This window comes from Panthera tigris, chromosome D2 (assembly GCF_018350195.1).
Source record: "Panthera tigris isolate Pti1 chromosome D2, P.tigris_Pti1_mat1.1, whole genome shotgun sequence".
NCBI classification, from domain to species: Eukaryota; Metazoa; Chordata; class Mammalia; order Carnivora; family Felidae; genus Panthera; species Panthera tigris.
The window spans coordinates 56,391,005-56,418,216 of NC_056670.1; the positions used below are offsets into that span (position 1 = coordinate 56,391,005).

The following is a 27,212-nucleotide window of genomic DNA, read 5'->3' on the forward strand; positions in this document are numbered from 1 at the left end:
AGCAGCAAGGAGGCTGACCTTTTTTCTCATCTTTTTTTCGGCTTCTCTCTCAGCAGTGACCTTCCTGTTCATGTAGACCTTGTTAGCAACCTCGATCAACTGGGTGATGTTCATTCCAGTGAAGCCCTCGAGTTTTTGGAGCTTCCTTCTGATATCTGGGGAAGCTTGGGCCACAAAAAGAGGTGTTTACCATCTGTTGGCTTTCTTGTGCCTCGGGATCAAACGGGGTATAAATGCGGTAAGCCTTGCATAGCCTCTCATAATAATCCCTGGGGATTCCCCTTGCTGCTGGATGATTGATGGTATCTTGGTCATATTCATGGTCTTCTTAGCCCCTGCTCAGATACCCCAGAGGGGAGCCTCTTCGTACCTGCGGTTGTGGACTTGTCCTTCTTCTGTAGTGAAGTCCCATGTAGGACGTTCTTCAGATGTGGCTGTCCTAGCTCAGGTGCCAGGATCGACAACCCTGCCTGGTGTACGTTCTTCAAGGTATTGCTGAGCTCCTCTCATAATTCTCCGTCTTTCTTCAGTGTTAAAGTGTGGAGCAGCTGTTGGCAATCTTACCAAGTTGATCAGTGGGTCTGAAAGAGGGACTCCATTAGGTCTGTGGTTTTTTGGAATATGATGGTGTGTTAAGTTTCCAGTTGAGATCAGTAGTGGGAAAGGCTGGTAATGCATCATGGAGCTGCCAGGCTGGAGGGTTTTGTTTTCATTGTGTCTCTCAGGTTCCCGCGTCTCTCGTACTGGCATCTGGAGAGCGCCTATGCCTGGCCAAGGGCACAATCTGGCCGCTGGTTCTGGGGGAGAGAGGATGTGCCGAGTCTGGAGGTGGTGGGAGACCGAAGGTGGCAGAGTATCGGGAACCAGGGGGTTAGGTGCTGATGGTCTCAGGGGAGCATATGGCAGGGGCAAGACTGGTTCTTTTGCCGGATCACTGGCGAGAATTTGTGGAAGTGGGGACTTCTGTACCCTAGCCTGTCCCTGTTCGTTGCAGGTAAATCACACCCAAGGGGGAAGGGTTTGGGCAGTCTCTAACTAGGAGTCGATATATGGGAACTGATCTGGGTGACCTGGGTCTCTGGTGACAACACGCCAGACACAGCAGACTGTTGGGACATCTAAGGTTCCCTGTGAGGGCCATCCTACACCAAAAGTGGGCTGTTCCAAATCACATAGGGGCCTTAACTTGCCGGGGGTTGTCTTAATTCCATTGTCTCCCAAAAACTCCTTCTTGAAGTTCTTGATCATAGTCTCAAGAACTGTGGGTGTGCTCTGTCCCGACTTCATAATGTTCCCATGAGACGGAGTCACAAAGACAGACAGAGGGATAGGGGTGCCCCCTGAAATGAGGAGACCAGTCAGATGCCCGTCTGTCCATGTCCCAAAGGAACTTGGGTGAAGTGGTCTCAGCTTTGTGACTTACGATTGGAAACTATTCTGATGCCGCCATAGACTGTATGGTGTTCACTACGGAATCTGACGGACCCACTCAGACTCCGTGGGCTTTTGGGGACCTTAAGGGTGCCTGCCCGTGGAGCCACACATTAAGTCCTAACTGAAGGACCAGATTGGGCTGCACATTCACTCACACACTCAGACCACAGGTTAATACATTCCCTCCCTGGGAATCCCTACCTGTGAAACCTCTGAACGGTCTCTGGGAGGTGATCAGGCTCCCCTTCCAACCTGATGGGTGGGTCTGACTGGGTCAGGGGCGCCAGGCCTTACAGATGTCTGACATTGGGTCCAGATCCTCACCTACCAAGTCTCCTCGAGTCTGGTGGGAACAGCGGAGCGGGGCTGGCCTGAGGTGACCAAGCAGGAGAGTGCCGAATATCAGGCAGGGCGCGCCTTCTCCATTGAGATTACTCACCGCCTCGTCATTTTCCCCAACCGGTGGCAACAATGGGCCAGTGCAGTTGGGTTTCCCAGTCAGGGAACCAAATGTTAGAGAACCTGGTCTCGATCACCCAATGGAAGAACCAAGCGGCGCTCAGAGATCTTGGAAGGCAGGAGGTTTATTTCACACAGGCAGGCTCAGAGATCATTCTCCAGAGGTCTGAGACCCGAGCGCAAGAATGGGGGACAATTTATAGTCTGTTACTTCCACATTAGTAATAATTTGGTGCACGCTGCAAGTGGGGTAGGAGGAAGAACCCGGAAGGGGAGTCTTCGGGCGGGGACTGGAATTCCCCTATCAGTCCTGTCTGGCCATCTTATAACATAATTTTTCCCTATCAGAATGATACTACATGATCATTATAATTTTAATAAATGAAAGGCAAGTAACAATATGGTGCTCAAAAACAATAATTAAATATGGGTCTGCAAAGAGGGTATTGTTATAGAAAATGAAGAATGCCATGCCTTCCTTGATTGCAGGCTATCCTTTTAATTTCTATAAGTAATTTTTAGAAAAAACATAAAAATGATTCATCTTCATTATAAGAAAGCTAGCAAATACTGGTAAGTATGAGGAAGAAAATAAAAATCACTTTGATTCCTCAACCCAGTGCTAACCACTATTAACCATTTAGTGTATATTTTCTAGTCTTTCCTGTGCATTTACGTGTATTTGTGTGAGGATGTTTAAATGGAACATATTACATGTATTATTTTGCTTCTCTCCCCATTTTTTCCCACCATAAATGTGTATATCTGTTACGTCAAGAGAATTTTTTGTGTAGAATCTAGAGTCCATATTAACATCTAACAGCTGCTATTCATTTGACTGCAGATTATGTGCCAGGTACTGTGCTAACATCTTTTTCTTTTTTGAGGGGTGTTTAATTTATGTTGACATTATTTCAGACTGCAGAAAACTTACAAGAATCTACAAAAAATTTACTCAGATACCTCAAACATTAACACTTTACTACTTTTCCTTTTTCTCTCCCTCTCCCTTCCTCCCTTTCTCCTCTTTTTTTCCTACTTTTCCTCCCCTCCTCTTATTTATCCTCCTTCTCCCTCTCTCCCTCCCTCCCTCCCTCTCTCTCTCTCTCTCTCTCTCTCTCTCTCTTTCCATATACATACTATCTATTTCTTGAACTGTTTGACAGTAAGGTGCTGACCTATTTCCCTGTATACCTAAATACTTGAGAGTGCATTTTCTAAAAATAAGGTTATTCTTTTATGTAACCAAAGTATAGTTGTGAAAATCAGGAAATTAACATTGATTTAATATTATTGTGTAATCTGCAGGCTTGTTCAAATTTCAGCCCTTGTCCCAATAATGTGCTTTCATGGCAAAAGAAAATTCTAGATCATGGAGTGCATTCAGTTGTCGTATCTCTTTAGTTTCCTTTAATCTGGAGCATTTCCTCAGTTTGTATTTTTTTTCATGACATTGACATTTTTGAAGAGTGCAGGCCAGTTATTTTGTAGAATGCCCCTAATTTGGGTTTATCTGATGTTTTCTCATGATTGGATTCAGACTATCCATTTTTGGCAGGAGTACTGTAGAAATAATGTTATGCTTCTCAGGACATCATGTCAGGTGGTGTAGGATGTTGAATTACTGGTAATGTGATCTTAGATCACTTCATTAAAAATCCATCCTTGCTGATTTATACCTTTAAAAAAAAAAGATTTTTTTTTAAAGTGTTTTAAATGGTACTGTCTGCCAGGTTTTCCCGTGTAGTTACTATTTTTCCTTTTGTAGTTTTGTTGGTAAAATACACATAATATAAAATTTACCAGATTAGCCATTTTTAGGTATATAGTTCAGTGGGGTTAAGTATTCACATTTTGTTTCTAATTTTGAAATACCTTTGAGAAAACACTTTGAGACTTTATAGATGTTACTTCTTGAACTTTTTTTTAAATTTTTTTTTAACATTTATTTTTGAGAGTGAGAGAGAGCATGAGCGGGGGAGGGGCAGAGAGAGAGGGAGACACAGAATCAGAAGCAGGCTCCAGGTTCTGAGCTGTCGGCCCAGAGCCTGATGCGGGGCTCGAACTCACGGACTGCGAGATCATGACCTGAGCCGAAGTCGGACGCTCAACCGACTGAGCCACCCAGGCACCCCACTTCTTGAACTTTTACTCACCAATTTTAGTATTGATTGGTGATTTCTGCCTGAATCATTTTCATGATGGTTCCAAAATAGTAGATTTAGAAATTCAACATACAGAATATGTAAATCTACCATTTCTTCTACACTTATTTGTAATAATACTTTATTTCATAATTATTTATTTTGATGCTGTTCCTCTTTTGGCCTTGCTGTCCCTTCAAGCCGATTCCTGTCTCCCTTTGGCTTACGCTACTCATTCTTTGAGCACTGCCTCACTTTTTACTGCAACAAAATGTAGGCTCATCTTGCACTTTCCCAGCCTGAGCCCTGGAATGAGTTATTTCTTTAAGGAGCTCTGGTTGCTTTTGGTAGAGAATAGTTTTAAAAGCCGGGATCTGGACCCTAGATGCCCTCGTTGCTCTAGGCCCTCTCAGCAGGCACATGGAAACAGATGTATTGTGGTGTAAGTGTGTGTCCGTCCACACACACTCAGTACATCTTCATCTGTCTACTGAAAGCAGTGAGTTTATACTGATAACCTCTGATTCCAACCCAGTACTACAGGGTTTATTCTGTCCTTCCTTTATTCTGTATTTAGAACTCCCTCTTCCAACAGGGAAAAATCTAGCCCTGTTATTCATATTTTTACTTATTGGCTCAATCTTAGAATAAACTTAAGAATTGCTAACTCATACCACTATTTAAAAGACACCTAAGCAGAGTTCAGTATTTGTTGATAGGTTTTTCTTTAGCCTAAAGGTATATACTCTAAATCTCCAGTGTCCCAATAGGGTAGCCACTACACATGAATTGTTTTGTAAGTGTAAAGTATACACTGGATTTTGTAAATTTAGTATAAAATAAGGAAGGTCAAAGATCTTATTAGTATTTTAGTAATATTTTTATGTTGATTATATACTGAAATATTTTAGATATATTGGATAAGATATATTAATAAAGTTAATTCCACCTATTTTATTGAAATGTGGCTATCAGAAATACTAAATTACATATGTGATTCTCATGTTTCTGTTGGACAGTGCTGATCTAAAAACCATGCTTAAAAGTTACTTGGATTTGTTTTCTCTCCCTAGCATTCTTCCCATCCTCACATGGTTATGTTAGTCATTTGAAATACAGTTCAGTTTTTTTTTAATTTTTTAATCTTTATTTATTTTTGAGAGACAGAGACAGAGCATGAGTGGGGGAGGGGCAGAGAGAGAGAGGGAGACACAGAATCTGAAGCAGGCTCCAGGCTCTGAGCTGTTAGCACAGAGCCCAATGTGGGGCTTGAACTCACGAAACGTGAGATCATGACCTGAGCCGAAGTCAGACGCTTAACCGTCTGAGCCACCCAGGCGCCCCTGAGATACAGTTCTGAGTTTATTTTTATTCTGAGTTTTTCTCCCCATCCTAATTGATCTTCCTTATTTTGGAATATGTGAAATGTTAACATGGTTCCAAAAGTAAGAATTGTACAAAAAAAATGTATACTCAGAGCAGTGTTCCCCCCCCTTTTTTTTCCCCCTTTCCACCGTTTTCTACCCCACTCTGTAGATAACCAGTTTCATCATTTTCTGAATTATCCTTACTGTGTGTTTTCCCTTCGGGAATGATGAGATACATGTATATTTTCTGATTTCTTCTTTTTTACACAGAAGATATATGCTGTAGAAAACTTTTGTGCTTGGTTTTTTCATTTAACACAACGTATTTTGGAACCCATTCCATATCAATTTATAGACTCACCCTCTCTCCGTCTGTCTTTTCCTCCCTCTGACAGTTGTGTATCACTACTGTGTTGTGAGGATGTTAACCATTCTTTTATGATGTTTCCAATATTTTGCATTTACAAACAGTGCTGCAGTGGCTAACCTGGTCATATATATTTTTGTATGTTGGAAATATATCTTTGGGTGAATTCCTAAAATGGTATGTTTGGGTCAAAAGTTTAGAAGCACGTGTAAATTTCTTAAATATTGCTGTATCCCCTTCTGTGGAGGTTGTATAAATTTGAATTCTCACCAGCAGTATGTGAGAGTGTTTGTTTTCCCATAACCATCAGAGTGTTGTTATACTTCTTAATTTTTGCTAACCTTAAAGGTAAGAAGTGGTATCTCCATATAGTTTTAATGTTTATTTCTTTTGTTAGTAGTGAGGTTGAACATCTGTTCATATGTATAAAGGTCATTTAAATATCTTTTTTTGTGTTTGTTAATTGTTTTGTATCTTTTTATTTATTTCTCTATTAGATTTTTTTTCTCCCTCAATTTTTCTGAGTTCTTTTTTTTTAGGGATACTAGCTATTTTAAGTTCTATATGTTACAGGTATTTTCTCCCAGTTTGTCAGTTGTTTTTTGGTTATGTGTGTGTGTGTGTGTGTGTGTGTGTGTGTGTGTGTGCGTGTGCGTGTGTGTGTCTGTTTCTAGGCTTTTATCTAGTTTAATTTTTCAGTCTTTTGTTGCATCTGAATTTTGGGTTGTAATTGGAATACCTTTCTCTTTCCCCAAGGTAGAGAAGAATTTACACGTTTTAGTTGTTACATTTGGATCCCTGCTTCGTTTAGAGTTTTTTTTTTTTTTAGTGAATATTATACAAATTTAAAAATCTTCCAAATTTTTTCTTTAAAAAGTACAGTTTTGCCCCAGTGTTTTGAGATGTCATGTTTAGCATACATTAAGTTTCCATTGAGTTTACTTCTGGACTTTCTACCCTTTTGCACTGATCTGTCTATTCCTGTACCATTATCACGCTGTTTTAATTATAGAGGCTTTGTAGTATATCAAGGGATAGCTTTTAACATTTTTAATGTGTCATGTTACATCTTTATTTTTCTGTTGAACTTTAGTGTCAGCTGTCTATCTCTAGAAGAAAGTTTGTTCAAAATGGGATTTTTATTGGGATTACGTTAAATTCATAAATTACTTGGGGGAGAACTGACGTCTTTATGATGTTGAGTTATGTTGAGTTTTTTTTTATCTGAGAACAAGGAAACAAGCTTTCCATTTGTTCACATCTACTCAGGAATGTTTCAAAGTTTTTATATTGGTTTTGTACACTTGTTAAATTTTTCCATTTTTAAAAAACTCAATATATTTGTAGATCTTTATATCAGTTTTTATAGAGCTACATTGAGCTACATTATTCTTTCTAATGACTATTTTTGTATAGCTTAGATATACCATAATTTAACCTTACCCATATAGGTGGACGTTAAAGTTGTTTATAATTTTTCACTATTATTTTTTTAAATTTTTTTTTTTAACGTTTATTTATTTTTGAGACAGAGAGAGACACAGCATGAACGGGGGAGGGGCAGAGAGAGAGGGAGACACAGAATCGGAAGCAAGCTCCAGGCTCTGAGCCATCAGCCCAGAGCCCAACGCGGGGCTCGAACTCGCAGACCGCGAGATCGTGACCTGAGCTGAAGTTGGACGCTTAACCGACTGAGCCACCCAGGCGCCCTAATTTTTCACTATTATAAATAGTTTTGGGAGAAGTATTATGGTAGAGGTCAGTTATTACCTTATGATAAAGTATTTGAAGAATTGCCTGGTCCTAAGCCCCTTTGATATGTAAAAGATTCTGAAATATTGTTAAAATGCTTTATACGTTATTAAAAGGTATACCTCCATCAACAATGTGTGAATTCTGTCTACATTTACCAAAATAGGACCTTATTGCTCTTTCTTTAAGTCTGTCAGTTTGATGGGCAAACAAAAGTACTGTGTATTTATATATTTATTTTGCATTTCTTTGGTAACTGATATGATTTATTTTTTCTTTGCTAGCTGATGAGGTTTATTTTTTATCCATCCATCCAACCATCTGGCATATTCTTATTGAGCATCCACCATATGCCATCCTGTAAGTTAGAACTGTAGTTATGACTAGAAGTTGAGCATCTTTTTGTGGTTTTCATCATTTGTATTATTCTGGTTTTTTTCTTAAAAAAAAAAATTTTTTTTTAACATTTATTCATTTTTGAGAGAGAGACATAGCCTGAGCAGGAGAGGGGCAGAGAGAGAGGGAGACACAGAATCTGAAGCAGGCTCCAGGCTCTGAGCTGTCAGCACAGAGCCTGATGTGGGGCTTGAGCTCATGGACCGTGAGGTCATGACCTGAGCTGCAGTTGGACACTTAACCGACTAAGCCACCCAGGTGCCCCACTTTCTCTCTTTTTTTTTTAAAGGCAATTGATATGCATTTCTGCCCCCTCAGACTAGTTCTCACAGGACTGAGAATGAGAAAAGATGACATTTTCTTATTCTGTTTGGTTGATGAACTACTAAAAAGTATTTTCATCTGTTTGTGTTTATTTTCATTGCACATTCTATGGTAGGTAAATGTGTTAAACTCTTAGCATTCACGAAATGAGATAATGAAAGTTAAGTGCATAGACTAGTGTCAAAGAAGTAATTATATATTTTTATAAAAATAACTTTTATTATTTTCCAGGTGAGACTGCTGTTTATCAGAAGGAAACTTTTGTACCATTTGCCTTCAGATAAAATCTGTCTGCATGTTCTAGAGTTTTATTCAAAAAATAAATGTCATTTATTTGGTAAGTCAGTTGACTATACTTGTGCGTATTTTATAGAACTATTGTTTATTTACTCTAAATATTTATTTGCTTATATTTTGTTTCTTTTAGTGTCATTTTAATTGTAACTCATTTAAAATAAGTTTGAGGGTGGCAATTTCCTGAAGGACTGAGGGTCTCTTAAAGATTTTCTTCTATTCACTGTTGTTCTTAATTTTGGTGTTTGCTGTAGAGAGAACAGGGGCTGGTTAAATATTAGAATTAGTTCTCAAAGCTGGGATACTGGTTTTGCTTTGTTTAGTCTCTTCCACTGTAGGAACAGAGAATTGACATCCTTTCAAGCTCTAGAACTTCCCTCTCGTTCATATATGGAGCAGTGAAGAAGCTATGTTATTATAGAGGTGTGAAGAACTGACTCAGGAAGATTATATCTTCAGTAAAGCATAAAGAAGCAGAGTGAATAATGCTATGAAAGAAATTAGAAATGAAAAATAATGAGATAGCTAGTGAAACTGATTTTAATTATTTCATATTACGCTATAGGTGTTCTTTTTCAATTAAATTTTTTTCCAAGAAGACTTAGTAAGTTGATATAACCACCGTTCTGTAAGACTTTCTTAGTCACATCCTCTTACGGTCTTTTCAGTCTGTTCCAGCTTCTGTTTCTAATGTTTTGCCAGTGTTAATTGGGTGGCTGATATGTAGGGTGAAGGCTTTAGTGGCAATAAGAGCGTCAGTCATAGCAAATGTTAGAAGATAATTGTACTTGGGTGCTGCTGAAGCATGTGGCAAAAAATTGGAAACTAATGAAATGATACTGGTGACTTGAAGAATTTTCTTTTAAATGGTTTTACACAAAAATAATAAGTAAATATTGACGTTCAGAGCTTAAAGTATTCTCAAATGGAATCTAAGGATGAGGACTATAGCTACAGAAAAAAGGGGAAAGAAGATTCTCCTTTGATATCTTTTTTGGTGGTGTCTTTGCTTTTGTTAGCATCAGAAAGCGTACTTCTGATATTCCTACAGGGGGTATATGGCTGTTATGAGCAGAGGCATGAGATTTCATTGTGCATGAGTCTGAAATGGCCCCAATCTTAGAGCAGACCAAAATGAGTTTTAATCTTGGTTATTTAAAATCTCCTTGTACCTGTCTTATTAGGAGTATTATTTTTTTTAAGAAGAAACTAATTTGCAACTGGCTATAAAGAGTGACATTGTGTCCGGGAAAATGTTGTACTAACACACTGCTCTGTCCCACAAGAGTACTTCTCAAGTCCCTGAACGCAGTGCTGACAATCTGTGAGGGCCTGTGAATCGTTGGGCAGCAGTTGGGGAAGACGGCCAGCAGAGTGAAGTGGTTGTGTGTAAGTTACAGAGGAGGTGGGAGGGGAAGAAATGAGAGAAGAGCAGGGCAACTCTGGTTCTGTGGGCAGTTGGAATGGAAGCTATTCTTGTTGGTGCTACTGAAACGATTGTGAAGTGAACAGCCAGAGGTTGTGTGTGAGGCGGAGGGGTTTGGTGGAGTAGAAAATTGTGTATTTCACTTTTCTTTTCAAGGTGTCAGTGTTTCATTCTGTCATCAAAACTGTAAGGCTATGGGGTGTCTGGGTGGCTCATTTGGGTGACTGACTTTGGCTCAGGTCATGATCTCACAGCCTGTGAGTTCGAGCCCAGCGTCGGGCTCTGTGCTGGCAGCTCAGAGCCTGGAACCTGCTTCGGATTGTGTGTCTCCCTCTCTCTCTACCCCTCCCCTGCTCACGCTCTGTGTCTCTCTGTCTCTCAATAATAAATAAACGTTAAAAAAAATTAAAAAAAAAACTGTAAGGCTGCATGTTCTGTTGATGAGAGTGTGGATTGGATAGATTTAAAAATTTTCAAGAGACTAGAAATATCACTTCCTACCAGGAAATGAGACTATAAAAGTCAGGGTGATAGGGATGGGGCTTATCTTTTCCAGGAATTATTGTAATGGTAGGAAGGCCAGTTACCATATCGAGATCCCCAAATGACTGGGCCTTTATCTCAGACGAATATATATCCTGTTATTTATTTATATATTAGACCTTACATACACATACCATCAACTAGTGTTGTTTAGAACCACTTGGCCAGCCATGGCAGTCTTCATCAGACATCAGTACATGGGTTTCTGAATATTTCTGGGTTGTGGAATAGACTTTAATGTGGGGCGAGTTATGGTTCACTATGGTTCAGCCTTTGGCTCTAGCTAGGCTAGTTTCTGTAAAGTGTCTCCAAAATATCACTTTCTGACTTACTGCGTCTTCATATTGTTCAGTCTTCTTGCAATGTCTCCCTTCAATTCTCTTTCTCTATACCAGCTTATAAAGGCCTAACTCCAGTTCCACCTATTTTATTACATCTTCAACCATTCTAGGCCCTTACTGATATCTCTCTGGGTTTTTATCATTTACTGCTTTTCTCTTTACTTAGCTATCATATATTATTCTAAAACATTTTTTTTTTCTTGAGAGTGTGTGCTCGTTTGTGAGCAGGGAAGGGGAAAAGGAAGAGGGAGAGAGAGAATCTTAGGCAGGCTCCATGCCCAGCACAGAGTCTGATGGGGGCTCAGTCTCACCACTGTGAGATCATGCATGGCCCGAGCTGAAACAAAGAGTCAGATGCTTAACTGACTGAGTCTCCCAGGTGCCCCTAAAATGATAATTTGAAAAAAATATTTTATCTTCCCAATTAGATGGGGACAACTTAAAGGGGAAGCTACATTATTCATGTGGTTCAAACCATGTTATATTATTGTAGTCTTTATAATCTGTACTGTCCCAACATAGTATCTGTATCAGTACAGTATCTGCACTTAAAAAATATTTGACTCCAAGAAAATGCCATTACCTATTGTTAGCTTTTACCAGTCTTTAACATTTATCTTTCTTTTTGTATCATAAGAAAAATAGATTAGAATTGCAGTTTTAGTACCTGAGTCATGTTTGTTCAGTACATCGTACTTCTTGGAAAAGCCTTCTGTAGTGCTGTCTACAGGCTTCCTGATTTTTAAAGGAACATTGCCCTGAAGAGATTATATTCTAAGTTAATTACAGTATTTATTCTTGAATCTCTAATTAGTAAGCTTTCAATCTGCATATAAGAGAAGCTCTTGTTAATTATCTAATGTTTTCTTTGCCTATTTTGAAGTGTAACTTGCTTTAGTTTCTCAGTTTCTCACCAGCCACATTTGGCCTTCACGCTTGCTAGCATAGCTTCAAGGAGGGGGAGAGAGACACAGATTTGTAACTATATCTCTAACATAGGGATTCCACCTCCTTTACAATTGTTCTATTGCTATTGCACTTTTTTTTGTCTTTTTAAGCTTTTCTCTGCTGTTTTACCCCATTTTTTAGGAGGCCTATATTCTAGTCTAGTACACTAGTTCAGGGACTTTGGGATCCTAACCAACGCTTGGAAGCTGTGCGATTTTAAGCAATTTAAGTTTCAGATTTCTCATCTGCAAAATTAAGATACCTAGCTACCTCTTAGTTTGTAGTTGGGATCAAATGAGATAATATAGAGGCACCTGGGTGGCTCAGTTGGTTAAGCGTCTGACTCTTGATTTCGGCTCAGATCGAGCCCCACATCGGGCTTTGCATTGACAGTGTGGAGCCTGCTTGGGATTCTTTGTCTTTCCCTCTCTCTCTGCCCTTCCCCTGCTCTTCTCTCTTGCTCTCTTAAAATAAATAAATAATTTAAAAAATGAGATAACATATATAACACTCAGCACAGATTAAGTCTGGTTGCTTCTACTTTGAAAATTTACTGTGTGGTTTATTAGCTTTAGTCTGTGAATCCTAAAGGGAAAGAAAGATCAAGTTTAATGCATGTCATGTTTGAGGTACAGCCCTCAAAGCGTTGTCAATTTCAACTCTGTTGTCAACTGTAGGATATTAGGGATGAAATCCAGATAGATCAGTAGAGGAACTAATTTCTAATAAGTCTAGAAATAACAGACCAACCTCCAGATGTCTGGTAAGGGACATACGTTTTAGGAGGGAGTTTTTCCTTCTCTCTCCCCCCTGCCACCAGGTATATATGTGGAATAAGAAGCAGAGCTTTCTCTCCACCTTTCTATTACATGTTATATTGCTGTTGTGTTCAGTTATATTACAACTTTGGTCTATATTACTGCCTTTTGAGTTGGTCAGTAATAGGTGCACTAACATTAAACTGGGAATAGTTAAGTAGGTGAACTACCGGGATACCATGTTAGTGGAGTGTGAAAGAGGCTAAGCTACGGACTGTTTCCCAGCCTATAAAGCGTGAAATCAGTTGGTGCCGATGCATGGTGACTGTAGTCACTGGAGTGTAAAATAACTTGAGGACATGAATTGTGTTTAGTTGTGAGAAAAACCTTTTCATGCCATAATTTGTTTATGTATTTTGGCACCCCCAGGATCCTGCTGGAATCATGCATCCTATATCTTTCATTGTCTTAATACTCAGATTTCTCATGGAATGTTTCTTCATTTATGCAAACCATATTCTTGCCCAATTGCATGCAGAGATGCAGAGGCTATAAATCTCCAGATTTATACTAAAGACTAATACTAAAATACTGTAACTATTATATTCTGTTTAAGATGACATCTGAAAATACCATCTTCTATAGGGATTTGGTGTACCAGTTTCTTCTGTTTGGAAACTCAAGTTTGAAGTGCACTCTACATTCTGCTTTGAAGCTTCCTCCAGTCTAAGAATTGTGTTACCAGTTTCACTGGTTGCTATTCCCATGTTCACATGTGTCTCTGGAGAAAGGGAAGTATGTAGAGAAGGATAATGTTTTCAAATGGTTGGGGGAGTTGGTAGGAAGAAGTATAGCGATTATTCTTATGGGGAATAGAAGAGAGGGAGTTTCTCTCCTGACACCTGGTGAGGTTCTTCACCATATGGTTTTGAGGGTGAGGCAAGGTGAATGAGGAAGTTTCAGAGACTATAGTGAATTATTATTGTCAGCACTTTTAAGTCTGGAAGGTTATTGGAAATAGGCATGCCATGAGAGCATTAAAGTTCTTTCATTCTTACCCTTGTTGGTTTTACTGTTTTACTTCAGCGGTCTTTGAACTCTGGTTGCTTTGTATTTATACATTCTAAGCAAATTGTGAATATTTATGAAATTAATACATTATTGTGAGACACCATCCTGCTGAATGTCAAGCAGTGAATTGTAGCAGTTAAATGCAGGGACTTTGAAGTCTTAACTGACACTCAAAACTGTGTGATCTTAAGTTACTTAAGCTTCAGATTTCTCATCTGTAAAATTGGGATAATAATAACTACTTCATAGTATTATAGTTGGAATCAAGTGAGATCTTTCATACACACACACATATATATAAATGAAACATTTAGCATAGTCCTTGTCACATGGCAAACACTCATTAAGTGGTAGCTGGGTTTTTCTTCCTCTGCTACTACTTTTGGTACTACTCTACCACTTCTTTGGTTTTGCTTGTAGGGCCTAAACTTTCATGCAACAGAAAACATAATTAGATACGGTTCATAGCAGCAGATTGTGAAGAATATGTCATTGTTCTCTTAGACATGGCTTAATAGATCTTAACCAAATAGAAGCTCTGTAAAAAGACTTTTTTCATGAAAGGAAAGGATCGTTATTATGTTGACTTAAGATAGCTTTGCAAATGAATGTAAAAAGTTATTTTAAAATGTATTTGGTTAATGCAAATAAAACAACCTATGAACTTAGGGAGTTTATAGGAATAAAATAAGAGTTCAAAGTATTGTCATTTCTTATTATTCACTTAAAACAAGCCATCTTGGGGCGCCTGGGTGGCGCAGTCGGTTAAGCGTCCGACTTCAGCCAGGTCACGATCTCGCGGTCCATGAGTTCAAGCCCGGCGTCGGGCTCTGGGCTGATGGCTCGGAGCCTGGAGCCTGTTTCGGATTCTGTGTCTCCCTCTCTCTCTGCCCCTCCCCCGTTCATGCTCTGTCTCTCTCTGTCCCAAAAATAAATAAAAAACGTTGAAAAAAAAAATTAAAAAAAAAAAACAAAAAAAAACAAGCCATCTTTTCTGAGGAAGTGCCTTTTTCAAAATTAGTAAGAGAAATGTGTGTCTGGTGTTAAGAATAGTTGTAATAGAGATCTTGCCCAGTGTATGAGGCACATTTTTGTGGGAATGGGATGGAAAGTCTTTCTCATCATCTTATACTAATAGAAATGAGCATTGGTATGGATAATGTATTTGGTTTTGGTCTGCATTATGTGATTATTTTTGCAGCACAATTAACTTCCTGATTAAAGTTTGTCCAGCTGGTATATCCAGAACTTATACTGACTGAAAAACTGGGTAAGGCAACTATGATGGTGATAAAACTACTAGTTTTAGTTGATAGGAGACCTGGGTTCTTGTCTCAGTTCCTACTCAAATAACTGTAAGTCTCAGATAAATTCCTCAACCAATTCCTTATCTCTCTGTCTTCCTTCCTTCCTTCTTCCTTTCTTCCTTTTCCTTCAAAAAATTTCTTTTCATGTTTATTTATTTTGAGAGAGACAGAGAGCAAATAGGGGAGTGACAGAGAGAGACAGGGAGAGAGAGAATCCAAGCAAGCTCTGAACTGTTGGCACAGAGCCTGACACTGGGCTGGGTCACATGAACCGTGAGATCATGAACTGAGCAGATGAAGAGTTGGATGCTTAACCGACTGAGCCACTCAGGCACACCAGTTTTCTCATCTTTAAAATGAGGTGATACCACATGATTTTCAAACGTCTTTTTCAGCTCTAAGCTTTTGGCTATGTATGGAGGTGGCTTGGCAATCAGGAAATAGAGCAATGACACATTTTGGCCACCAGACAGACGGTAAAGTCCAGTCAGTCAACTTGTGCTATGTATTTGACAAGAATGTAGCATCCTTGCAAACGAGGTCACATTACTCTTCTATCCATTTAGTTTAAATAAGTTATGGAGCTTCTTGCTTTTCTGATTCTAGTTGGATTGAATATCTTTCTGCTTTTGTTATTTTCAACCTTCTAGATAGGACTGGGACAAGTACATAAAGAAGGGAGAAGAGTAGAGGTTTATAGTTGTCAGGGATTCATTTAATTTTGTTCTCCAAGATAGCGAGTGGCTCTCGGATGACCTGTGGGCAGTTTTCATGGGAGGCGCAAGAGTGTGGGTGACCAAATTTTAATTTGTGGTCACCTTCCCCCAAAATACACCTGGCACACACACAAATGACACTCAACCCTATTTATCCCCACTCACTCTGAAATCATAAAAATGAAAATGAAATGTCTGAAAAATAGAATGAGCACAGCACTTTTAATTAAAACCTAGATTCCAGCCGTTCTTTGTCACTTAATATCTATTTAGCCATGGCCATCACAACCTCGGATCCTTAGTTTCCTTATTTGGAAAATTAAGATCTTGAATTCTGACTTACGCAATCCTTTTCGGTAATGTAATTCTGAGATTCTGTAAAGATTCTTTAATGTTTATGTGAAGGGCAGTGATATTTTTGATACAGCATTATAATTAAGTAGTATCTTGTAAAAACAGTCTATAATTTTTTTTTTTTTTTTTTTTGGCAAGGAACAGAAGTATAGGTGCTGTTAAGGCATAAATATTAAAGTATTAAAGTTAGCTACCATAAGAGCAAGAAGAACAACACTCTACTGAGACATTTTTATAACCCCACAAACAAATAAAAACAAATTCTCTAGCGTGCAGACTCAGGGTGCAACAAGTCAATCGAAAGGGGCCATACTAGGCGCCAGGCCAACCTGATTTGGGGTATAGTTGATAACGAAGCATTCATAGGAGAAGTCATTTGGGGATAAGTGAGCTTGAAAAAAGAGGACATCTATATCACAGAGGGAAACTATATCAAAAAGCTGGAGTCAGAGTCCATTTCTTCCAGTCACACAAGTGGAAATAACTTTGATACTTATATGTCCAGTTATATGAGTCTGAGTTGCTGTCTGAGAGCACTGGATAATGTGGAAGGAACAAAGGGGGCATGGGGCCCAAATAGACTAGTTCAGATGAGTGTCTAGAAGGCGACAGAGCAAATGGATACAGGAGTGTGCTTGAAAACAGGCAAGGATTAGTACTTACACAAGAGAGTGAAGCCAGCAAGGCAGACCGGATAGAAAGAGAATTTTAGGATTATGAGCAAAAGCCAAAATTTTAACTTGTCCAGGGTTTAAGCACCATCCTTGGTGTTGGTAGACAGGGTCTGCTTGGTATATCCACAGCTCCACACATTTGAGGCTAGTGATTATGTCACTGACAAACTCTACATGGTTTGTATGGTTCTGATGGCTTTACATTCAGCTGGATACACATATTCACAGATCTGCTCACTAATACTGCGGAATTCATTACACAGAAGTGGCTAGTAAAAAATTTGGCAGGCAAACTAGCTTTCAGAGTGCTCTTAGGAATGGAGCCCAGCTGTTCCCTTTGGGCTTTGAGCTGTTGGAATTCATTGGGTTAGCAGCTAGAAAGAATGAAACTGTAACATTTTTAGCCTAGTTCATGACAGCAAAGCAGAGGTGTTAGAATTTCTGTTCTAGAGGTTTACACTGCAAGTAACTTAACCTGATTGTGTGTCTTAATATTACTGGGCTTCTGACCGCTGAAATATGGCTTGGATCGATGGTGGTTTGGAGAAAGTAGAAAGAGGGCTATCCATCATTCGGAGGCTCCATAGAAGCTGCCTGATAATGCTGCTTTCACCAAGCAGCCATCTGTCCATCCATCCATCAGTAGGATGAAATGAGATTTAGCGGAACAGGCAGCCGTAACTCTGAGACACTTTCTGACCAACAATTGCAGCCCTGGCCTGAGTCTGACCACAAAGCACAGCACTGGGGTTTGGCGGGATGTGGCAGCAAGTGCCGTCTCATTCCCGTCAGTGCAAAGCCTAGAATGTGTTCAGTATGAGGCCAGAGCCCAGCCATACTTCACATACAAAATTTGATAAACTTGGGATGACCAGCAAATAGTAATTTTCATCTCCGTACTGTTTTATAAGTTGAACAGTCCTTTTGATGGAGAGTTTTTTGTTTGACTTGGAGAGGAAACAGTTAAGACCTGATTTCATTTTGCTGGAATCCCACCACAGTGTAACCTTTAACCTGTATCTTATATTGGTGGAATGCTCTGTAACTGCTAATGAATCAGGACGACCACCTTTCGAGAACACTGGGTGCTTCTCGCAATTCCCAGTTTGTCATGGTAATGAGGGAGAAGTCTAAATTAAATTGAAGGATAATTCAATGATTTTATTTCATACAAATCCTTTTTCCTATTAAGCTGAAATTTGTACCTAGGTTATTAGGTGGCAGAAATTGAATTTTCTTACTCTTACTTCTCTCTGCATTAGTGGTGTTGATATGAAGAAAAGAAAAGAAAATATGGACAGGAAAATGGGTAAAAGACTAGAAGCAAGAAGCTGGATTGCCCATAAAATGGATAGTCAGGTTCTGAGTAATTGAATATTAACTGTTGTCTTCTTGATTCCCCTGCTTTTCCAGGGCACTGAGCCTTCTAAGAGCCTCTTGTTCGGTACAGATCTTCCTTGACTTATGATGGGGTTATGTCCCAATAAACCCATCCTGAGTTGAAAATAGCGAAAGTTGAAAATATGTTTAATATACGTTACTTACTGAACATCATAGCTTAGTATGGCCTGATTTAAATGTCCCTATTTGTATTAGCCTGTAGTTGGGCAAATCGTTTAACACAAAGCCTATTTTATAATGAAGTGTTGAACATAATAAGGTGTTGAATATCTCATGTAATTTATTGAATACTGTACCAAAAGGGAAAACAGAGTGGTTGTTTGGGTGCAGGGTGGTTGCAAGTATACCAGTTGTTTATCCGTGTGATGGCGTGGTTGGTTGGGAGCTGTGGCTCACTACTCCTGCCTGGCATCACTAGAAAGTATTGTACCGCGTTGTGCTAGCCCAGAAAAGATCAAAATGCAAAGTATGGTTTCTACTCGGTGCATATGTGTTTGCACTGTTGTAAAGTTGAAAAATTGTTAAGTCCATCAAACCATTGTAAGGCAGGGACTGTGGGTATAGCCGTGTGCTCATGTTGCCTGTCCTGGTACCTTTCCTACCATGGCCAGCTTCCTTGCCTGTTTTCTTGCAGTGGTCACTTCAGACCTCAGTTCCTGCTCTTTGTTCTGAAGCCTTGCTTTTCATTTCAGATTGGGGGAGGGGTCAGGGGAGTCTAATGTACCGGAGATGCCTCGGAAATGAGAGCCTTGGATGAATTCCTGGGCCTATTGATCCACCGGCAGTTTATGCATCCTGACATTCATAATCTCAGTAGGCTGCTGATGTTCCTGATTAATGGGCCCAGGGGCTGTCCATCCGTCACTTCACATTAATTACTGAAGAGGTGTTTTTCCAGTGATTTACCTGACAGCGGGCTGTGATAAATACCTCTAAGCAGAGTGGGCAGTGATTAATCATGGGGCCACACCCCTCCCCCCACTTTCCCTTCCCCCTAACCACAGGCCAGCACTGGGACCTGACCAAAGAGTGCCCCCTCCCCATAAGCTATCTATCTCCATAATTGCTTGTGGATGCATATTTATTGGGGCAATGGACCTGGCAGATAGCATTCTAGAATTTTTGCCAAAGATGATGAAAAATAAATCTTCCCAGTAGGAAGAGTAACTAATATGTTTTTACATGGGGCAGAAAAGTATACATGAGCTGCCTTTATGTTGCAGCTCATATATGTTTAAAGAAATCTAATAGAAATATTGCCCACCTACTCTGCATGTGCTCAACACTGTGGTAGTTGCTCTGTGAGCTTTAAAGGGAGGAGAAAGTACAGTTTTGATTTTCGTGATTTTCATAGTCTATTTAGGGAGAATCTGTGAACACATGAGAAATTAGAGAACATTTCAAGGCACTAATATAATCTTTGGAGAATTGGGATAGAACTCCAGGGTTTCAGTTCTTACTTTGGCCTTAGAAAATGAAATTTAGTAAAATACTTGAATATTGAGTATTTTCCATGTGTTGGGCACTTCATTCAACCCTGGAACTACGGAGGTGAGTGTGATGCAGCACAGAGCTTGGGGAGCAAAGTCTAGTGCCCTGGGCTTCAGTTTCTCAAGCTTTAAAATAAGCTTTTCTGGGAAGTTAAGTATTTTAAATTAATTTACAATTAATTAATTTAAATTTAAAATGATTTAAAATTACTTTAACTTCCACATTAATTTTTTTCTTGGAATATTTATTGAGTACTTGTGTTCCTGGAGATAGAAGAAGCAGGTGAAAAATAGCATTTCCCCTCAGGAACCTCTGTTACAGAGGTGACAGTCATAAGTGAAACATGTAAAGAAGAATATAAGGTAGTATATAATGTCATGAATACCATAGGTATGAATGCACATGAATTCACAGATAGGTGAAGTCAATGTGTCTTCAAATAGTTAAACGGAAACACTGGACTTGAGATAAGCCTTTTGAAGGAATAGTGACTAGGAGGTACTTTTAAACTGAGGCAGTTCAAAGAGAGCATTTCAGAAATTGGTGTGAACAGATCATGAGGCTATCCAGTGTAGAATGGAGGATGTGTGTCTGAGGTAATAGAAATATGATTAGAACGGTAGAGTGACACCATATTGTGTAGAACCTTGAATGCCAGTTAAGATGAATTTATATCTTGTAAACTCTAGTGAGTCACTAAGGTTTTGAGCAAGGGATTTTGAAAAAAAAAAAAAAAAAAAGGTGTGTTTTAGTAAAAAAAGTATTATATATTGATGTGCATAACATTGTTTGGAATTATCAGAGTATCTTAGAATATTCTCTGTGTCCTCTTTTCTAAAGTTGTTCGGAACAAAACTATCCAGATGAAAAATATAGTTCAGTGGGGCACCTGGGTGTCTCAGTCAGTTAAGCATCTGACTTCGGCTCAGGTCATGATCTCACAGCTTCCATGAGTTTGAGCCCCACATCAAGCTCTCTGCTGACAGCTCAGATCCTGGAGCCTGATTCATGTTCTGTGTTTCCCTCTCTCTCTGCCCCTCCCCCGCTCACGTTCTGTCTCTCCTTCAAAAAATACATAAACAGGGGCGCCTGGGTGGCGCAGTCGGTTGGGCGTCCAACTTCAGCCAGGTCACGATCTCGCGGTCCGTGAGTTCGAGCCCCGCGTCAGGCTCTGGGCTGATGGCTCGGAGCCTGGAGCCTGTTTCCGATTCTGTGTCTCCCTCTCTCTCTGCCCCTCCCCCGTTCATGCTCTGTCTCTCTCTGTCCCAAAAATAAATAAAAAACGTTGAAAAAAAAAAATTAAAAAAAAATACATAAACATTAAAAAAATTTTAAAAATATATATAGTTCAGTATATCTCCCTGAGTGCAATGCATAGATTGTCTGGTTTGGTTATACATAGAGAGTCGATAATAGAGTTGACAAAGGAGACTAAGTTTTACAGTCTTTACTCACGCTAAGTTGAGTAAGTCATTGGTAGTTTTAAGTAATGACTGTAGAATTAAATTAGGAAAGACTGTAGCCTCAAGTTTTAAGAAACAAATTGATCTTTAGTCTTACTAATATAACTTCATTAAGGTTGTGCTAATTACTCACTGACTTCTTAAAGCCAAGAATAGAAATTAAAGAGCCAGTGCTGTCATCTATATTTTGGTATGAATTTCTAGAGGATGTGATTTTTTTTCCTTTAATAAAATTAAGATATAATTTTACATGCCATAAGAAAATTTACTTTTCTTAGAGTGTATTGTATGAATTTTGACAAAAGCATGTAGTCCTGTAACTCCCACACAATTAAGATACAGAAGAGTTCCATCATTCTAAATATATGATGGAAGAATTCCATCATGCCCTTTTGTAATCAACCCCTCATCTGAACTCGAGCTTTTGGCACCTATTGGTATATTTTCTGTCCCTCAAGTTTTGCCTTTTTCAGAATGTCTTATAAACAGAATTGTATTTCCCTAGTAATAAATGATGTTGAGCATTTTGTGGTGTGCCTATTTGCCGTTTTTATATCTTCTTTGGTGAAGTATTGTTCAAATTGTTATAGGATATTGAGTTTTGTGTGTCTGTTGTGTATTCTGGATAAAGGTCTTTATCAGATAGTCATTTTGCAAATATTTTCTCCCAGTCAGTGATTTGTCTTTTCATTCTCTTCACAGTGTCTTTGAAGAACAGAAGTTACATTTGCTGAAGTCCAGTTTATTGATTTAAACATTTTTTTCTTATTTATGGATCGTATTTTTGGTGTTGTATCTAATAAATCTTTGCTTAACCCAAAGTCAAAAAGATTATCTCCTATGTTTTCTTCTAGTAGTGTTACAATTTTAGGTTTTATATTTAGGTCTGTGATTCATTTTGAGTTAGTTTTGTATGTGGTGTGAGGTATGGATAGAAATTATCTTCTTGTTATGAGTAGGAAAATTTTAATTGTTTTAGCACCATTTATTGGACAGACTCTCCTTTTACCATTGAATTTCCTTTGTACCTTTGTTGAAAATCAATTGATCATATACGTGTGGGTCTGTTTCTGGATTCCCCCCTCCCCCCGATTCTGTTGGTCTGTATATTTACCCTTTCTCCAATACCACACTGGTTTAATTACTGTACTTTATCGTAAGTTTGACATAAGGTGGTGTAAGTTGCCTTAACTTTGTTCTTTTTCAAAGTTATTTGGGCTATTCTAGTGTCTTTGCTTCTCTGTATTTGTTTTAGAATGAGCTTGTTAATTTCTATAAAATTCTTTCTGAGATTCTGATTGAAATGTAAAGATAGTTTGGAGAGAATTGACATCTTAATATTGAGTTTTCCTATTCATGAACTTTATTTAGATATTCTTTGCTTTCTTTTATCAATGTCTTACAGTTTTCAGCATAGATTCTACATATATTTTGTTAGATTTATACTTAAGTATTTCATGTTTTTGAGTGCTGTTGTAAATGGTACTCTTTACATTTTTAATTTTTATTTGTTCATTGATAGCATATAGAATTACTACTTGTATCCTGTTACTTTGCTAAACTCACTTATTAGTTCTAGTAACATTGTTGTAAATTCTGTAGGATTTTAATTGTAGAAGGTTATGTCTGCAAAGACAGTTTTCTTTCTTTCCAGTCTGGAAAGACTTCTTCTTCTTCTTTTTTTTCCTTGCCTTATTGCATTGGCTAGAACCTTCAATTTCGCTGTTGAGTAGAAGTGGTGAGAATGATCATCCTTACCTATTTTTAAAAAAAATTTTTTTTTAACGTTTATTTACTTTTGAGACAGAGAGAGACAGAGCATGAATGGGGGAGGGTGAGAGAGAGAGAGGGAGACACAGAATCTGAAACAGGCTCCAGGCTCTGAGCTGTCAGCACAGAGCCCGACGCGGGGCTCGAACTCAAGAACCGCGAGATCATGACCTGAGCCGAAGTCAGACGCTTAGCCGACTGAACCACCCAGGTGCCCCCTTTACCTATTTTTTGATTTTAAGAGGAAAACAGTTGATTTTTCACCATCAAGTGTGATGCAAGGTAGATGTTTTAATCAGCTATTCATTTTTGGTTTTTTTGTGGATATCCTTTATCAAGGTGAGGAAATTCACTTTTTTGTTCCTAGCTTGCTGACGGTTTTATTAGTCTGTTGTTATGGGAAGAGGAGTTTTATTAGCCTGTTGTTATGTCTTGTTATAACAAAAACGTTACGGCATTTTTGGTGGTTTGGTTCAGTCTCAGTTTTGAGTAGATACTTTCCCCTGATCTCAGGAGTGGGGCTTTTTCAGTAACCTTGCCTCGATTTGAGGGGTAGAGGTGTTTTTGTTTTGTTCACTTCTTGTTTTGTTTATTTTACCTACCTGCAGTGGGCCTTCACCTGCTGCCTCAGGGCAACAGGATTTGCTTCCTTTCCCCAGCCTTACTTAATTTCTTTCATGTAGGGGAGATAGGCAAGAAGGATCTAGGTACTTTTCCCCCATGAACTCTTATTTCTTTCTCCCAAGTCTGCACCACAAGGCTGGATTTAGACTTCTCTGTCTCTTGCTTAGTCCTTAGTCTTTCTTTTGAGCCTCTGAAGTCTGTGGGAAAGATTCTGTGAGGGGGTGAAAGTTCACCTCGTTTCTGTGTTTGCTAAGGGTTCTGTCTTCTCGCAGTCCACATTTGGCCTTTAGCAATTTTTAAAACATTTTAACTGAGTTCTTCATACTGGCTTTTATGGTGTCCATTGTTTACTACAGCTAAGAAAGCATTCATGTTCCATCTCTTCTTGAGGACCCTGTCTTCTCTCCTTAGATTTTGGGTTAGTTGCTTGTCCCAACTTGCTTCTCTGATCTTGCTTCTCTGATGAGCTCAAGAAAATTTGTGATTGTGCACATTTTCCACCTTTGTTTGTTTGTGTTAAGATGGAAATGACATTCTCCATCTTTCTACATCATAATCAGTGTCCAGAAGTTCTGTTTATTTAAGGATGTGATTTTGACATGGGATTCTTTTGTTGATCAGAATACCATTTAAATCTGTCCTTTTCAATTTCTACCCCCCAAATTGTTATTTTTGTTTCTTCTTTCATTCATTCATTTTACCCAAACAAAAAAATTGTTTTTGATTCTGTGCTATATGTCCAGGCACTGTACTAAGTGTGGGGGGATACAGTGATGGACAAGGAGACGTAATTCCTTCTATAATGAACATACAGTGCAGTGGTAAAGACCAGACAACTAGAGAAGTAATTGTAATCAAATATAAGAGCTGTAACAGGAGTGGTGTATGGCAAAGGTCTAATCTAAAATGATTAAGTAAAGCTCTCAAGGAAACAATGAATAGAGGCCTAAAGATTACGTAGAAATTAGGCAAAGTTGGTTAGGCTGCAGGGAAGTAGACTAGGTAGAGGGAAGAGATTGTGTAGAGACTAAGATGAACCCTGCCCCCACCCCCCAAGCGAATAGTGTGGAGAGTTCAAGAATCTCGAAAGAAGTTTGCTGTGGCTGTATGGCATATAAGGACAGAAGTGACAAAAGTTAAGAGAAACTCATTGGGAGCCAGGTTAAAGTGTCTTGTAAAGGGGCATTTGGGTGGCTTAGCCTGTTAAGCGTCCAACTCTTGTTTCAGTGCAGCTCACGATCTCTTGGTTCTTGGGATCAAGCCCCACTTAGTGCTCTGTGCTACAGTGTGGAGCCTGCTTGGGATTCTCTCTCTGCCCCTCTCCCATGTTCATACGCATATGTGCGCGCTCTCTCCCTCTCAGATATTAAAAGTCTTATAAGCCATGTTTAAAAATTGATTTTATCATAAGAATGATGGGGGGGGCATCTGAGTGGCTCAGTTGGTTAAGCATCTGACTTCAGCTCAGATCATCATCTCACAGCTTGTGGGTTCAAGTCCTGCATCAGGCTCTGTGCTCACAGCTCAGAGCCTGGAACCTGCTTCGGATTCTGTGTCTCCATCGCTCTCTGGACCCCTTCCCTGCTCACATTCTGTGTCTCTCTCAAAAATAAACATTAAAGTTTTTTTTTTTTTTTTATTAAAAAAAAATGATGGGAAGTCATTGAAAGGTTTTAGGGAGGGGGATGCCTGAGCAGCTAATTGTAAGGGTCATTCTTGATGCAAGGTGAAGAATGAATGGAAAGGAAGCAACACAGAGAGACTGGTTAAATGGGTTTTTATAATAGTCTAGGCATTTGTGTGAGTGAGTTTAACCTAGAGTATCTTCAGGGATGGGGAAAACCAGACAGATTAAAGAGATACTCAGGTGTAAAGATCAGTGGAACTTGTCAAGTGATTGAATATAGATAGAGAAGACTTTTGAGGTATATCCAGTAAAAGTCTTGGTATGTTTCTGCAGGACCTTCAGATTTTCTTTTTCCCTAAGAGAGAAAGGAAGAAAAGATACTTGGTTTACTTTAATAAATACCACCATTCATGGCCCATGATTCAAAATTCATTGAGGTTGTGGGTGGAAGTCAGTCAGAAAAGAAGAAAAGGAGAAAAGGAAACAATGTGTAAGCTATGGTGAATAAAGTTAGTTCTTTTCCCCCCGATTGTTTTTGAGAATTGAGAAAACCAGAAGACAGTTTGATTTCTTCACTGTTAATGTTTAGCCTGTTGGCACATAAACAAATAAAATCTGCAAACTGGCTTCCTTGCTCTTTTGGAACAAAAATAGTGTATAATCGATCTTCTGAAAGAGCTGTTCCATGCAGAGAGAAATTTACTATATTTAATCACGTAATTTCCTTGTTTTTCCCAGATGTTTTTACTCAACATTTAGTGTGGTAAATACTACAAAAACCTTTAGAACTAGCATTAGAGAGGTCAAGTCTTCTAAGACTCCAGTGTCACCAAGGTAGTGACCTTTACTACCAACAGTTGTGGCAAATTTTATACACGGTGGATGCCAACAGTGTTTTCATGGTATTGGAGCAGCAAAGTCTTAAGTTTTAGAAAAGGGAAAGTTAGTGATAAACAGCCCCTGTATGATTCAAGATTTCACTGGTTAGGATAGGAAGGTATGTGTAGAGCTCATGAAGGTAAACAATTTTCCTTATTTTGCTTCTCAGAATGATGAAGTTAAAAATAATATGGTGTGTTATCACAATGTTAATAGGCAGTGGGATTCAGAAAATTCAGAGCTGTTTTGATGAGGATATGCTATGGGGTGCAGAGTTTTGAGCAGTTATTTCAGTGCTTGAATATCAGTCAAAGCAAGGTTTCAATTCTAGCTCCAATACTTACTAGCTAGATGTGCAACCTTAAGTCTTAGTGGCTTTATTTGTGAAATGGTAATAGTTGTACATACCTCAAGAACTTGTTTATGATTGTTAAATGAGATAATGTATATCAACACTTAGCATAGTACTTCATTCATTGACTTCTTTTGTGCAGCACAAATTTAAATTATGTTGCCATGTATAGTTCTTTAAACCCAACATATTAGAAGGTTTTTGTAATCTCAGAAACATTCATAGTCTTAGTGCTTTTTAGTGTTTCTCATAATTGGAATAATCCGTATGTTAACTGTAAAAATGAGTAATACTTACAAAATAGAGGGCATCATTTCTTTGATGGTGGTAGTAGTACATTGTGGTATGCAGGAATGAACTGGGTTTGGAGGATAGGCCTTTAACCTGGCTCTGGTTTAATTTTGCTCTCACTGTTAGTTTGCATATAAGATCTCTTTCTGTAAATAGAAATGTGCATGTGTCATATACAAGTTAAGAAAGGTGAAAGGTCTGTTTAGTAGGAAATTAGCTAATGAATTGAATTTAAAAATAGCACAATGATAAAGAATTCTTAACTTTCATTGAGAGTACACATACTTTCACGTATTCAGAGTCTCAAATTAAGGAGAAACATCCAGATTAGTACTACTTTGTGTTAGGAACATTTATTGTTCTATGCATTTATTTACCTATCATTTATTGAATGCCATCCATTGCCAGGAATGGTGCTGGGCACTGAGGATCTAACATTGATAAGGCTTTTCTTGCTTTCAAGGAGCTCAAAGTATCATTGAGAGTCAGGTGCGCTAATAATAGTTTGGTATGGCAGCAGGGAGCAGAAAATACCTACCCCACATTTACTCAGGGAATGTTTATTGAAATTTGCAACGTGCAGCAGGCATTCAGAGAGGTCATTTAGGGCTGCATCTTAAAAAGAACAGTCATCCTTGG

The 27,212-nt window shown here is 38.8% G+C and overlaps 1 protein-coding gene across 4 annotated transcripts in view; it reads left to right on the top strand.

Annotated features, from left to right (window-relative positions):
- Positions 1–27,212, top strand: part of R3HCC1L (R3H domain and coiled-coil containing 1 like) — a 109,093-nt gene that overhangs the window by 16,245 nt on the left and 65,636 nt on the right. For 2 of the 4 annotated variants that reach the window (XM_042960658.1, XM_015536676.2), the window contains exon 2: positions 8,475–8,580. The exons of the other annotated variants lie outside the window; for them this stretch is intronic. The gene's annotated coding sequence lies outside the window, so the exon portion shown is untranslated. The remainder of the gene's footprint in view (positions 1–8,474; positions 8,581–27,212) is intronic. 4 annotated transcript variants of the gene reach the window in all.